This window comes from Puntigrus tetrazona, unplaced genomic scaffold, assembly GCF_018831695.1.
Source record: "Puntigrus tetrazona isolate hp1 unplaced genomic scaffold, ASM1883169v1 S000000776, whole genome shotgun sequence".
NCBI classification, from domain to species: domain Eukaryota; kingdom Metazoa; phylum Chordata; class Actinopteri; order Cypriniformes; family Cyprinidae; genus Puntigrus; species Puntigrus tetrazona.
The window spans coordinates 294,369-308,393 of NW_025048382.1; the positions used below are offsets into that span (position 1 = coordinate 294,369).

Below are 14,025 nucleotides of genomic sequence, written 5' to 3' on the forward strand. Positions count from 1 at the left end.
AATCACTGGTTCCAGGAGAGCAAGAGGGTGTGGACTCAGTACATGTTCATCTGCAGCAAGCAGTTCAGACACACAAACTGACCCAGTCTTTCCTCCCCACTGGAACTGCCCTCCCCACCAGACCAACTCCAAAGTCCCTGGGATAACATCTACCAGGCCCAACTCGCGGCAAACTAAATGGACAACTTCAATACCTACAGACAGGAGGGGTTTTCTGTCCCAAGAGAGGTCTGGTTCCTGGTGATGACATCCTAGACCCACTCTCCTCGAGAAGATGTACTTGGCTCATCTCCTGCTTTGTTCAGATTCCCTGTGTTCCAAGGAAGCGTATTTGATTTAATTCAAGGGATATACCCTACAGCCTTGTTTGATAAAGTGAAACTTACTGCTCTGTATTATTCAATGAACTTGAACCTACCTTCTAGCCACGCTTCAGAAGTTACCTATGTTGAAATATGTTACTCACCTGACTCCTCCTCCTTTGTTGTAGATGTCAGACTTCTAATTATACTCACTAAAACTTACATCTGCTTCTCCTTCCATTGGATGTGACAATATGCCTTTTTGAAGCTGCTGTATTTAAAAAAAGCCAAAATGTAGGCGCTATTATGTTCTTTCAATTTAATTTGTTTTAATGTCCTCACTGAACGGTTAAAGGCCCATTCTTATCACCCCAACAAAAGAAACTGAGCTGACGCTACTTGACTTCACCAAGTCTTTCTGACAATTATACATCACTTTATATGATTAACAAAAATCACAGGGTTATTAAGATTGATGTGGTTTGGGATTTAAAATGTCTTGGGAAAAATATGACCAGAATTTCAAATTGCATACACACAATTCAGAACGCAGTGTAGATGTATGTTAGAGAAAACATTGTGGACCCATGTAGTCCAAACAGCTGCTGAGGAGTGTTTAACAACTGCACAAAACAAACAGATTACTTCATGTTAAAAGGCAGACAACCTAACATTTCAGGATGCAGGAAGTTCAGGTTAACATGTCACTCTTACAAGCACAACAAGGGAAAGTTGGACTGTGCGTGAAAAAGGTATTTTCACTGATATGATAAGAATAGTCCAGCATACATGATCTACTATCCTAGTAGCTCATCCAAAATGAGTGCTGAAACAGATAGGATATCATGATGATGACGATGATGATTAATCAGGAATAATCCTAGAGGAATCTGGCAAAATCCTCATGTTGAGATACAGAGTACTCAAGGTCAAGTCACAGTGTAAGGATATGAATCAAAAACCTGTAAATGCAATAAGACCAATCTGAGAAGGGATATCCAAAAGAACAAAAGGACTTCAAAAGGAGAGTACACAACCACCCCACCCCAAATTCCCAGATCAACGAACAATGGATGGAGTCGGGGCACGCTTTTGAGATCTTGACTTCTGGCTTATGACTTAGCATGCTATTACTTCAGGGAATGCACAAAAATACTCTTTTGAGTCTATTGAGGAAATGTCTTACTGCTAAGGTTAGCGACCCACGGGCAGCCTCTGACTAAGACCAGACCAGCCCAGATGTGTCGTGAGTCTGTTCTACAAACAAGGTCTCTAAGCGACCCAGACCCCAACTAACGATAAGTCGCAAACTAGAAATATTATAGTTAATTAATGATCCAAATTTAATCACAACTAGAGGGATCAGCAGTTACATTGGAGTCAGATAAAATTATGTATAAGGTCAGTACTATAATTTGAAACACAAAAGATTAATAAATATTAGTGATTTCCTAATGAGATTTAAAACAAAAGACCTAACACGCATTGACCTCGACCAGGGCCTCTGGATCTGCTCTGCAGGAAAAGTGCTGGGGACCCTTACAACAGTAAAAGAGCCAGTAGTGTGTAGTAGCCAGACACAAAAGGAACAAAGCAGAAATCCTACCAGGGAGAGGAAGAGACCAGGTTATTTTAATGACTATGTTTGGTGGTTTTGAAAGCGACAAGTACATTGATTATTGTTACAGATTATTATGCAACATACCCTAAACATACAAAGAAGTAGTAATATCTGTGGAATGCAAATAATTGGCTTGGAAGACCGCTTTGATGATGAGGTACAGTTATTAGCAAATGTAAGACATTTACCTGAAGGTAAAGAAGCAGTGGAGGGTAAATACAATGGCATTAAGAGAAGGAGAGGATGAACAGACAGATATGTTGTCAAATAGTTCAGTCAGAGAAAGGTGTGAACTATAATGAGACTCTTTGTGTTAGTATGAAAGAGTAGGGGTCTGAGAAAGCAGTACAGGAAAATCTGAATGTTCATGCAAAACTGTACATTTAATGCACCAATAGAGGAAATGGCATAGAACCAGAGGGTTATGAGGTAAAATCTCACAAGCAATGACAAACTGGTGTATAGACTGAAAAGATGTCATGTCAAAATTTGAAGAACGAAAGATTTGTAGTTGTTGACATATTTTCTGGCAATTGATTTTGTTAAGATGTTCAATACAGGCATGTCAAGAAAATACTTTGATACTTTTAGATTTGACATGCAAAAGGCTACCCCTGTAAAACAAAACCAAAGAGATAAATGTCATATTTGCCTTTTTTGTTGCAGTGTAATACATAACCAACACAAATGTCATAAATGTACATTACTTGTTTTAGGTGCCCAGTGCTCAAAAAGATGTTTGAGATGTAAAAGTGAATCGATGTGGTTCTGGGTCTAACAGTTTTACAATAGCAATGAGTAAAATAATACATACATCTCACTGTCAGTTCCATTGAATATTTAAGCTCATGTGAAATGTGGATTTAATATATTTTAATAATAATTAAGCTCTTCTTCAAATTGGATCTGCAAGCACCCTTACATTTTTTAGCTCAATGTTGTTGTATGACAAACAATCATGAAAGAAAAACTAACCCTCCTTGTTCGTCCTGTTTTATTCTCCAGGGCTCTGGTTCAGTCTTAAACTCCTCTTAACAAACATCTTCACAGGTCTCAGTTCAGAAGATACTCCTCCAGACATTCCTGTTGTTTCTGGAACGACAAGCAGGTGTTTAATGACCTGATACGTGTTTTATTTAATGTTTACAGAAGTATATTTCTAACCACAACATTGTGACTGATCGAACTGATCTTCTTCCTCCTGAGACGCGATGTGTTAGATGTGCAAAGCGCCGCCTGCTGACTGGAGTGAAAAGAGTTTGACAAATAATGAGGACGACAAAACAAAACAATATGAAGAAATAAATGAGAATGACTCAAAACTATAAACTATATCGTACCGAAAGTCTTAGTGAGTACAATGATAAAAAAACGTATTCAACATTTAGCCATTCAAGAAACAACTCTGTTTAAAAAGGGAATACACAACCTTCTTGTGTTACAATACACTTTACAGTATCTGTGTTTTGATTTCTCAACAATACAAAAACATTTCTTAGAGTCAGTTTTGAACTTCACTGTTAGAAATTGCTGTTAATTACGGCAGAATATCACCAGGATAATCTTACAACTCTGCAAAAGCAGACATTAACGCTTATTTTATTTTATTTTTTCGGGTTTTTGTCAAATGACGTCGACACAATATAACGTATTTTTGCTGTATTTATTAGTTGAAGGGAAATAAAAACGCTACTTACCCAGTGTTTTTTGTAAACTCAGTCAGCAGTCACCTGGACTTTCATCCGTCTTCAAACTGTTAAAGGTGGGTTTTATTAATGACATTACAGATAAAATACATTACATTTGCTACAGCAACCCATGGTGAAACCTTGCAGCGACCCATCATTTATTACAATAAATGCTGGACTTATGTGCTCAGGCATAATTTTCAGTCACACTAAAATATTAGGTGTACTATGTGTTACGCTAGTGCTAAAAGTAAAGTAGTGTTTATGCTCCGACTAATTCTAAACACACGCATCTGTTTTGTAGGCAGTCCTCCTTGGGATAAACCAGTGCTGGCACCAACGCTGGAGGAGCTGCCATGTCAAAGACATGTTTCATGTCGCTTAAATACCACAATATCCACTATTAACTAAGCGCTCTAGATCGCTGATCCTACAAGATCGCATTAAGATATAGGTGAAAGATAGGTTTGTTTGTTTATGTGTCCTAGTCAGACTGCAAAACAGTAATTTAAGCTCTTCAGCCAGGTGCTGCACTCTCTATTAGTTACTACAGAAGTTCAAGATGCATTTTAACGTCTCTGTTTCAGATCATTGCTTTATTTCTGCCATGATTTAATCCGACATAACAAGCGCCGCTTCCCGCTATCTCTATTTTTGAACTTTTAACAGAAGTCGCTCTGCAGATGCACACTACCAGTATAGTAGACAGTACAGCACTACTCATGGGGAGTCACTGTGACTGATATACTGCTGTATATATACAGATATAACATATTAAATACACACATGCCTTCGTGTGTAATTTATATATACATAATAAAATATAACCTGATAAGTTCTTTAGCTAATCAGTTTTATTCAGGCTACTTTACTTTGAAAAACATTCTTAGCTGAGAGGAGTTTTGTCAAAGCTGACTAAAAGTGTTGATAGTTTCAATGAGCTGATGGAACCTGTGTCTTGTGAAAGTTGGATCATTTTTACAGAACTGGCTAAAGCTGTTAAAGATGCAGGGCCTGAGTGGTCAGAGGTTCATGGATTGGCTGTGCAGTAAACTGACCGCTCATTAGCAGCTCCACTCCCCACCCCACAATTATTAATATCGGACTACTTCCAATAAAAATAAAATTCATTTTTTATTTGAGTAGCTGCACTTTCAAAAAAAAAAAAATTACATGTTATGTGTGTGTGGTACCCACAGAAAGTTTTAAGAACATTTATAAATGATTTTTTTAAATATTTATCTTTTCTATGAACGATCCAAGTAGACTTTTTATTTTAAAAGGGAAATCGTGTTTATTGCCCCACAACTGTGTGTTGTGGTTCAAAACACTTTAATCAGCTCTTTTAAACTGCTGTTGTTGCAGAAGAGTTTTTTTTTTGTCTGAAACATACAGTCAAAAAGATAAGAAACGTGTTAAACTGTGTGAAAACAGCATGGACTGTGCATCTTGGGCTGACTGTGTTTGTGTTTTGAGCAGACCATAGTTTGAGACAAAGGGATGTTAGTAATGGAGAAAACTATTTTATTATCAGTTTTATTTGTTCATTCATCTCCCTTTGTACAATCAAGATCAAAAGTTGCAGTGCTTTTACGTAACACTGCTCTCTAGTGGCAAATATGGGTTTAAGAATGAGAAAATCTAGTTTCTTTTCAATGAATAACTATACAAAGCACAAGGCCGTTCAAAATAATAAATAATAATTGGTTTCTGCAGGTTTCTGCAACATGATTGCTCTTCATAACGTGATGAAATTATTAATATATACATTAAATATGGCAATATAATCTTAAATATGTTTAAATAACACAATGATATTAAAAGCAATAAAAGGAACTGGTTCTTTCCCGATGATGTGAAGAAAGCTAAAACACTGGAAGAGAAACTAAGAGTGTGTGAGATGGGTCGCTGTGGATTGGCTTGACGGATGCGACAACAAAAATAGAAAGTGAAAGTGAAAGTCTTGTTATAAACAAACATCCAAGTGGAGCTCGTGTTGATGTTGTTCTAAGAGAATAATCGGGTGAAGTTAGACAGCATGGACGCCCGCTCGAAGAGCCCGTCCACGGCAGTAAAGAGGTAGGAGAGCAGCGACTTGTGTCTGTTCTAGGGTTTAGAAAGACACCCAGGATCTCAAATGGGCAGTGCAGCGCGTATATGATCCCAGAAACGACACCGAACGGAAACAGATCGTTGGCAATGTTTCAGAAGATGTGTTTATGGTCATCAAAAAGTGCGGAGATCGGATCTAACACACACACACACACACACACACACACACACACACACACACACACACACACACACACACACACTCCTGTTTAACCCTTGTAGCGCTCAGTCCCACGATTTCAGTTTTTATCAAACAAATTATACAGTTAATGTTTTTTGTTTTTTTCTGTGAAGAACATCAGAACACATCAACTCCTGGGACACACTAGCCCTTTGCTCAAAAGTGTCTGTTCTGTTTCAAATGTTAATATACATACATTAAAAACAAACATATACATATTGTTATATTACATATTTATATAAATATAAAAATATGCATTTTGTGAACATGGTAAGGAAGTGACCGTGGAGCCGTTCCTGCCTCCGTTAGGAATCAAAAGTGATGAAATAAAAAGGTATTAAATAATCTTTAATTGGTTTAACAAGAGTCCTGTAATTGTAAATTCAAGAATCTTTATATGAATACCGAAACATTTATACATGAAATGTACATTTTTATCGTTTCTTACTGATGCTAAAACGTACAATTTAGGACGTATTTCAAAAGTCAGTAAGTATTATATTACAAATATCTTTATATAATTGAGATGTTGGTATTTCATTGCGTTTTTTTATCGTTTTGCCAACAAGCGATTTAGATTTGTATACCCCTAACTTACCCTCAAACCTACACCTACCCATTTTATACTGAGTATAATAGAGATATAAAACGTAAAGGACTGAAATATGCAGGAAAATAACAGATTTTCGTAACAACATAGCATTTAAAAATATTTTTACAGCCGCTAATCCCACTCCTTCCTCTAACATCAACATAATAAGAAACATGACAGACAGATAAATGCACATAATACGGCTTATTGCAAACATGTCACTGTCGTGCAAATCGCAACAATGTTTTGCATCCAAAATCCTGCTCATGGAATACAACAGAGCAGACTTTATGTTGCTAATGGCTGAAAATATGCAGTTTTTTCCCCGATCCTCTCTCTCCTCCGTGAACTCAAGAAGCGGCTGATTCTTTCGAATAGGTCTAACCAGAAACACGCATGTCAATCTGTGACGAATGGCATGAGAGCCAATGAGCGTTCGGAGATCCTGCCGTAAAACCTTGTCGTTTGGCGGCGCCATTTGAATTTGTAACGAGTGCGAGAGTCAGGCGCGGGCTGGCGATTTGACGGCGCACAAAAATATGGCTCGTTTGTGATCACAGTTGGTGGGTTTGTTATAAAGTCACAACATGTCAGGAGAAACACCTTGTGGCCTTTATTACATAAGATAGACATTAAATGACAAGTAAACGGTTATTGCAGAAATGTTGTTTATTTAAGGTTAAATGAAATCTTGTTTAACATTACAAAGGCCTATTTTTGTAAAGGAGTTGGCAGCAGAAATCACAGAACAGAAATGACTTATCATTTCATATTGCAGTAAACAGTTAAATAATGCAGTTGCAGACGAGGTCATTGATATGACAACAAAAATAATAAAACTGTATTTATGTTTTATTATTTTAGTTGTGAGATACATTTTTAGGTGTAGTCAATGCGTCCGTTGTGTAATGTAATAATAAATACTAATATAAAGCTTACAGAAAGTTTCAAAGTCAAAACACAGCACGGGTGTTTTATATGAATATTCAAGACTGACTTCCAGAAAAGTTTACGCTGACATTTTTGGTAACGTTAATCTCCTATAATGTCTAATAGATAAAGTCATTTCATGATTATCGTATATTTTTTACGTATACACGTCATTGTCAATACATCTGTAATCCTGAAACTATTCAGGAGTTTCAAAGCGCCTTCTCCTGGCAGAGAATGAATGTTTAAATGTGATAAAACAGTTTGTTTTACTCGTTCAGATTAATACCAGAATCCAGCTTTGTTTATTGGAGAGCTGTTAACGTGAACCTGTGGATTGTCAAGAAGCTACTTAGGCCTTCTAACGTCTAAACAATTAAGACATCAAAATATATATCTATGTTTTAATAATTTATACATATGACTTTAAACCCGTTATCTTAGCTGTAACTTTCTATCCCTGTAAACTAACCAAAGAAAAATGTGAAAAACAAACCGAAATCTTCAGCGCATGGGGCGCCGTGAACTAGCCTACTCTCACTAGGACGAAAAACAGAAGTACAAAAGGGCGCTCACTCCTTACCTGGTGTGTCTAACAATAAATAGCTACAGGCCAAATGTATGTCGTCGACCTAAAGAGAAATGTCAAGAGAAAGGACAGTTAACTCTAAACAACAATGTCAGCCAAAATGCTGGATCTGAAACGAGTTAGACACATTGAGTAAGCGCACACTGGAAAACGGAAACAAATCAACTAGGTAACGAAAATATTCAATATGCAAATATTCCCTAAAAACACCCAGTACTTGTAACGTTTCAGTCAAGGAACAAAAGTAAAACATCTGTAAGAAAACCTATTGAAAGTAGCCTACATCGCTCCAGGTGAAGTCACGGAGCCGGTCTATCTATGAGAGAATTTGTTGAGAATTCAAAGCGTGACAATATAACTGAACAAAGAACATACTGCGGGAAAACAGTTTTATTTTTTTACTCTTGAAAAACAAATTTTGTGCAAATTTTCACAATGATTTTATACATTATACTTAATGTTTGACACAATTTAGACACAATATTGCCAATGCTGACCATTTCTGCTCATTAGAAAAATTTCACTTCAATATCATTAAACTATGTCTGTAAATGCAAATAAATGTTATTGACTTCCAAACTGTGCAAGACAATTGATACCTACACAAGCTCACACACCAGCTGAAACTCAACTACACTCTCTTTAGTGTTTAAAACACCCATAGTGCACATAAACACAACTGGATTTGTCTCCGTCCAGAAAAAAAGTGTATCAACCAATCTGTGTGGTGTAGTAGCCTACAGCATATAGATGAGAATCAGAAGAATCATAGATTCATTACTTATCAAACAACTGATACAAACATTTGATTATACTGAAATTCTTTCTTAGAATGCTGAACTATCAGATTATTATCAACTACTAGCATACTTAAGTTTGTGATCATCAGTTCCATTATGAATGAATGTCATTTAAAACAGTGTTCTTATATTTTTCAGAAGTTGAAGAAAAGACATATCCAGAGAGTAAAGGAGTTCTTAATTACACCCAACCGCTTTATTACGAGGTTTTGAAGGGAACACCTGCATTCACGCTGGGGATATTGTGAGTGTGTGTGTGTGTATATATATATAAATTAAAGGCTGAAATGCACTGAATGTACTGCCCTGGGGAATGTGCAAACCAAGCGTGGTTTCTAGAGGGCCAGATTTATCTGTAATCGAACACACTATAAGCAGCAGAATCAAAGCAACCAGGCCATATCTACACATACACAGGTATTTTTATAAACAGTTTTTCCTTCTTCTTCCTTTTATTTTAAAAAGTCACAATGGAAAATATAGAAGGCCGAGAATCAAATTCTTTACAGATTAATGTGACACCTAATTCCTCGATTTAAAAACATTTTAATTATAAAATATTACAAATTAATCCTTTATTATTGTTTTAACTGTACAGTTGTGCAGGAAAATTCTATGTAATACGTCATGAAATAAAACTGTACATTTACGAAAAACAAAGACTGTTGAAAAATGACATGAAATGAGCTTTACTTTACAGTAGGTGCAGCAGATCTGTAAATGAATTGATACTCCATTCATCCAGTATCCACTGTTATTTCCAAGCTTTCCAGAAGTTTTCTCCAAAAGCAAATAACGTTTACATGTAGTTATGTTACTATAGGTAACTTTTCAAGAACATGTCAACTTGTTCTAACTCCTAACCTCTACTAAAGTGAAACTTATAAAACACCCGCCTAAGGTGACACTACTCCAATAACAGACCGTGTAAAATACCCAAAATAATAATATCTTTAAAATATTATGCAGTAACATTGAAACCTTGCAAACAACAGTAAGATCAGAGAAGTCGAACCGATTGGTAAGAGAAACAAGTATAATGGAGAGGAAAAGGGAACACTCTGTAGGATCCCCTGGAACGCTAAAGATGATCAGTGACTTTAGTTTTGTTTTTGAATTTGGACAGAATTATGAAGACACAGATTAATCTTTACTTTTAATGTGGTGTGCTGTCACCCTCTCTGCATGAAAGGCATATAAAGTGAATGTTGTAATAGTCTGTTACCGAGACGAGAGAAACACAGACCAATGTGCATCCGTCTAGAACCACCAGCTGGAAAATCCTTTTCATCTCCATGACTGATGGATGTTTCAAACAATGACTAAATTGATGGAGATGGGCATGGAATAACAAATTGTAGAAGCTTATCGATTATGTTTTTTGTGTGAAAATAAGGAAACATTAATTATTCATTGGATTTGAAACTAATAGTAGGCTAGTAAGAATGCCAACAAGTTATTACTAATGTAGAAGTGAGAATATTATTTATGTAGAGATTAAAAAAAGAAAAAAGAAAAGGTGGATTCTAAACAAACTGTAGCTGAACATGCTGAGTGTTCACAATATTTTTATCAATAGCCAATATGTTTCTCGTGTGAATTTGAGTCTTTAGCCTAGTTTCTGTAACCGATGAATGGCAAATAATCATGTCAGTCATAAATAAACTAGGTTTTCTAAGTGCATGATTTCCATGGTTTGGAAAAAGAAATCAGCATTCTCTGGTTATTTAAAATATAAGAATGAATGAAATAGGTCTATTATTACATTGAGGATTAGGCTATTTCTTGAAATGCCTTTCAGACTCGTGACATATAACTGTTGTCTAGTTCTGGTTTGTTATCATATTGCTTGACTGGGTTTCTTATGATCAAATTTCTCACATTTTCTTTAGTTTTAGGTTTTTCAGGACAATGGAGGAACGTGGCGTTTTATCACGTGGCCAAATTTTGCACTGAGGTACCAGAGGCATCACACATATCAGCGGCCCAGAGCCTGTCCTCGGCGTGTATCCGGGCTCCACACACACTGAAGACAGAACAGGGTGAGATGTATGAACTCAGCACTAGGTGGTAGTGGCCAGTTCACACATTTCTGTGCACAATATTAAAACTCTCAATCACAGCTAGCGTTTTTCAAACCAGCATGTGTTCTGTCCAATATTTTTAAACCAGACTTTTTCTGAGCGTTGACTATTAATTTGGCATCTGAGGATCCGATTTATTTATTTATTAATTTATTATAGAGTAGTAGCTGATAATAGCAGATACAGAAGCTTAATCTGTGAATACAAATAAATCTGTTGTATCTGTTCCAAAACAATTAGAAGTTTAAAAATGCATATTGCATATACATTTCTGTTGCATTAAAGGAATTTGATTAAATTATTCTTTTTTTCTGTTTTTAAGTTGGCTAAAAATCAGATGTGGCATGTTGAGAAGATTTTCCTCCCCTCCATCTCATGGTTATGTGCTTGGTGACTCACTGTTTTTGTGTACGTGTTGCTTAAAAAGTGAGATATAAATGAGAGAAAATGTGTGTGGGAGTGTCAGAGAGAGCTGAAGGTGTTTGTATGTGTGTGTGTGAGAGAGAGAGAGAGAGAGAGAGAGAGAGAGAGAGAGAGAGAGAGAGACAGAGAGAGACAGAGAGAGAGAGAGAGAGAGAGAGAGAGAGAGAGAGAGACAGAGAGAGACAGAGAGAGACAGAGAGAGAGAGAGAGAGAGAGGAGAGAGAGAGAGAGAGAGAGAGAGAGACAGAGAGAGAGAGAGAGAGAGAGACAGAGAGAGAGAGAGAGAGAGAGACAGAGAGAGAGAGAGAGAGAGAGAGAGAGAGAGAGAGAGACAAAGAGAGAGTAGAGAGGGAGAGAGACAGAGAGAGAGAGACAGAGAGAGAGAGAGACAGAGAGAGAGAGAGAGAGAGAGAGAGAGAGGAGAGACAGAGAGAGAGAGAGAGAGACAGAGAGAGAGAGAGAGAGAGACAGAGAGAGAGAGAGAGACAGAGAGAGACAGAGAGAGAGAGAGAGAGAGAGAGAGATTGGTCATATTTATATGGATTTAAGCACCCAGGCCCATCATCAGAAATGAAAATAAACCTGTTGTGATAGAGATTTTCATGACAGAAACCTCTTTCCTCTCTCTTTTCATCTTGCCCTTCTTCTTACTTTTTAGACATTTCTGCGCCATCCTGAAACAGATCATCTCTGTCGTCTCACAGTAAGAGACCAGAAACTTTTGCTTTGTATAATTATGATCATTCTTAAATGAATGCTTTTAGGTCAATACAAGTTGAAGTCTGTATGAAAAAAAAGTGTGTTTATTTATGATCGACCTAGCAGAATGGGGAAAAGTGTTGATGCTAGGAAGCTGTGCATGATCCTCACAGAAGTAGCTTACGAGTGTGACGCATAGTTTATTGGCATCATAATACCGGCAAAGATTGAGAGTAGGAACGTTGTAACAAATACAGGGACGAGACGGAGCAAGCGCGGTTTAATTTGAAACACCAAAACAGATAATCCAAACCTGAAACAAGCACGAACAAATCAGAGACAGGAACCAGGAGAGCAATCATGAAGACCAAACACCTACACGAAAGCACCGAAACACAGGGGTATATATACACAGGTGTAGGTGATAAGTTGGCATGGTAAATAATAAGGGTTGCTATGGTAACAAACAAGGCAGCAAAGCAAAGAGGGACATGAACTGAACAAAGGAAGTGAAGAAGGAAACAACAAGAACAGAAGCACATTACATAACAGGAGTCTTAAAATACAGATATACAAGCAATAAACAAAAATGTAAATCAATAAATAATGGACTCAACCCATTCCGTCATTTTTATTTCTATAGAGCTTTTAACAACACAGGTTGTATCAAAGCACTGAACAGTATAAAGTAGAAGAATAAAATGTACTTTATTCAAGTACAGTTTTACTCTGACTACTTGTACTTTTAGTTGATTACATTGAACAAAACTTACAATTTCATTTCAGTACATTCCATTTTATTGTATCTTATGCACATTAAATATGTGAACCTAAACTCTACTTATTACTCTATTTCTACTTCAGTTATAACTTCTATCAGATAAAAGTCAAATGTGAGGAAGCATGATTCAAAAAAGATGATTCATTATTCTTTCTGTATTGATAGAGCCATTAGCTGTGTAATATATTGTAATAAATTGTCTGAATGTAAAAGATTGAATGCAATTTTTTTAAATATAATTTATATTTTTAGTAGGATTTTTAAAAAAATGAAATGTTACTAAATCTCCAAAAAAAGTGTTTAACTGAACTTTGTATGTTTAATTGTTATTCATGTTTAGTGACGTTCTTATCAGGTAGTTGCATTAATATGTCTTTTAATATGTTTTTAAAATCTTAATATTTACATGATTTTCTCATTATTTCAGATGATTAGTTGCAAATAATTATGTAGCAATAACTGCTGATAAAAAGCCCAAATAAAAAAAGCTTAATAACCTTTCAGACAGTGACGTAGACAACACAAAAAAAAAGTGTAAAATATTTGAATTCTGAGTCTCCTCATTAATTCAGCCCATTCTTGTAACCTGTTTGGAATATGTTCTAACCTCTGCATCATATTGTTATAAAAAGTGATAATTCATCCCAAAATGAAGATTCTTGAGTCATCCCAGAGTTTCTTTCTGTATAATGCGAGGGGACAGGACCACTACAGAAACCACACAAAGTGAACATGACGCTCAAGCTTAAAATATTAGTTTTTTAATCTAGATGTATGTGTTTGACCTGTGCATTGCATTTTGGTTTATTTTCTCCTTTAACCAAACTTCTGTATATATGTCAGAAAAAGTACTTTTAATACTTGAGTACAATTTAAAGTGTACTTTTTTACTTTTAATCAAGTATGTTTTTGGCCAGGTACTTTTAATTAAATACAATTTTTAAGAATCTTTACTTTTACTTGAGTACAATTTTTAAGTACTTTTTTACACCTCTGCCAATAACTGTGCTGAATGTGTATTAAAGGAAAACATTTCATAATGATATTGCCCCCTTTGAAATTTTTATTATCCATTGAAAGGTTAGCTTTTTGTGGAATTTTTAAATGAAAGGTCAAAAAAGATTAACAATGCGGCTTCATTTTTATATCCTTCTTTGGTCATATTTACCAAGGGTGCCGATATCAGTGAGCGTCATCTAAATATAGCAATGTGCTAAAACATG

At 36.0% G+C, this 14,025-nt stretch overlaps 1 protein-coding gene across 1 annotated transcript in view; it reads left to right on the forward strand.

The window, feature by feature from the left end:
• LOC122335426 overlaps positions 1-14,025 on the forward strand; it is a 30,295-nt gene that overhangs the window by 9,596 nt on the left and 6,674 nt on the right. The window lies entirely within an intron of this gene.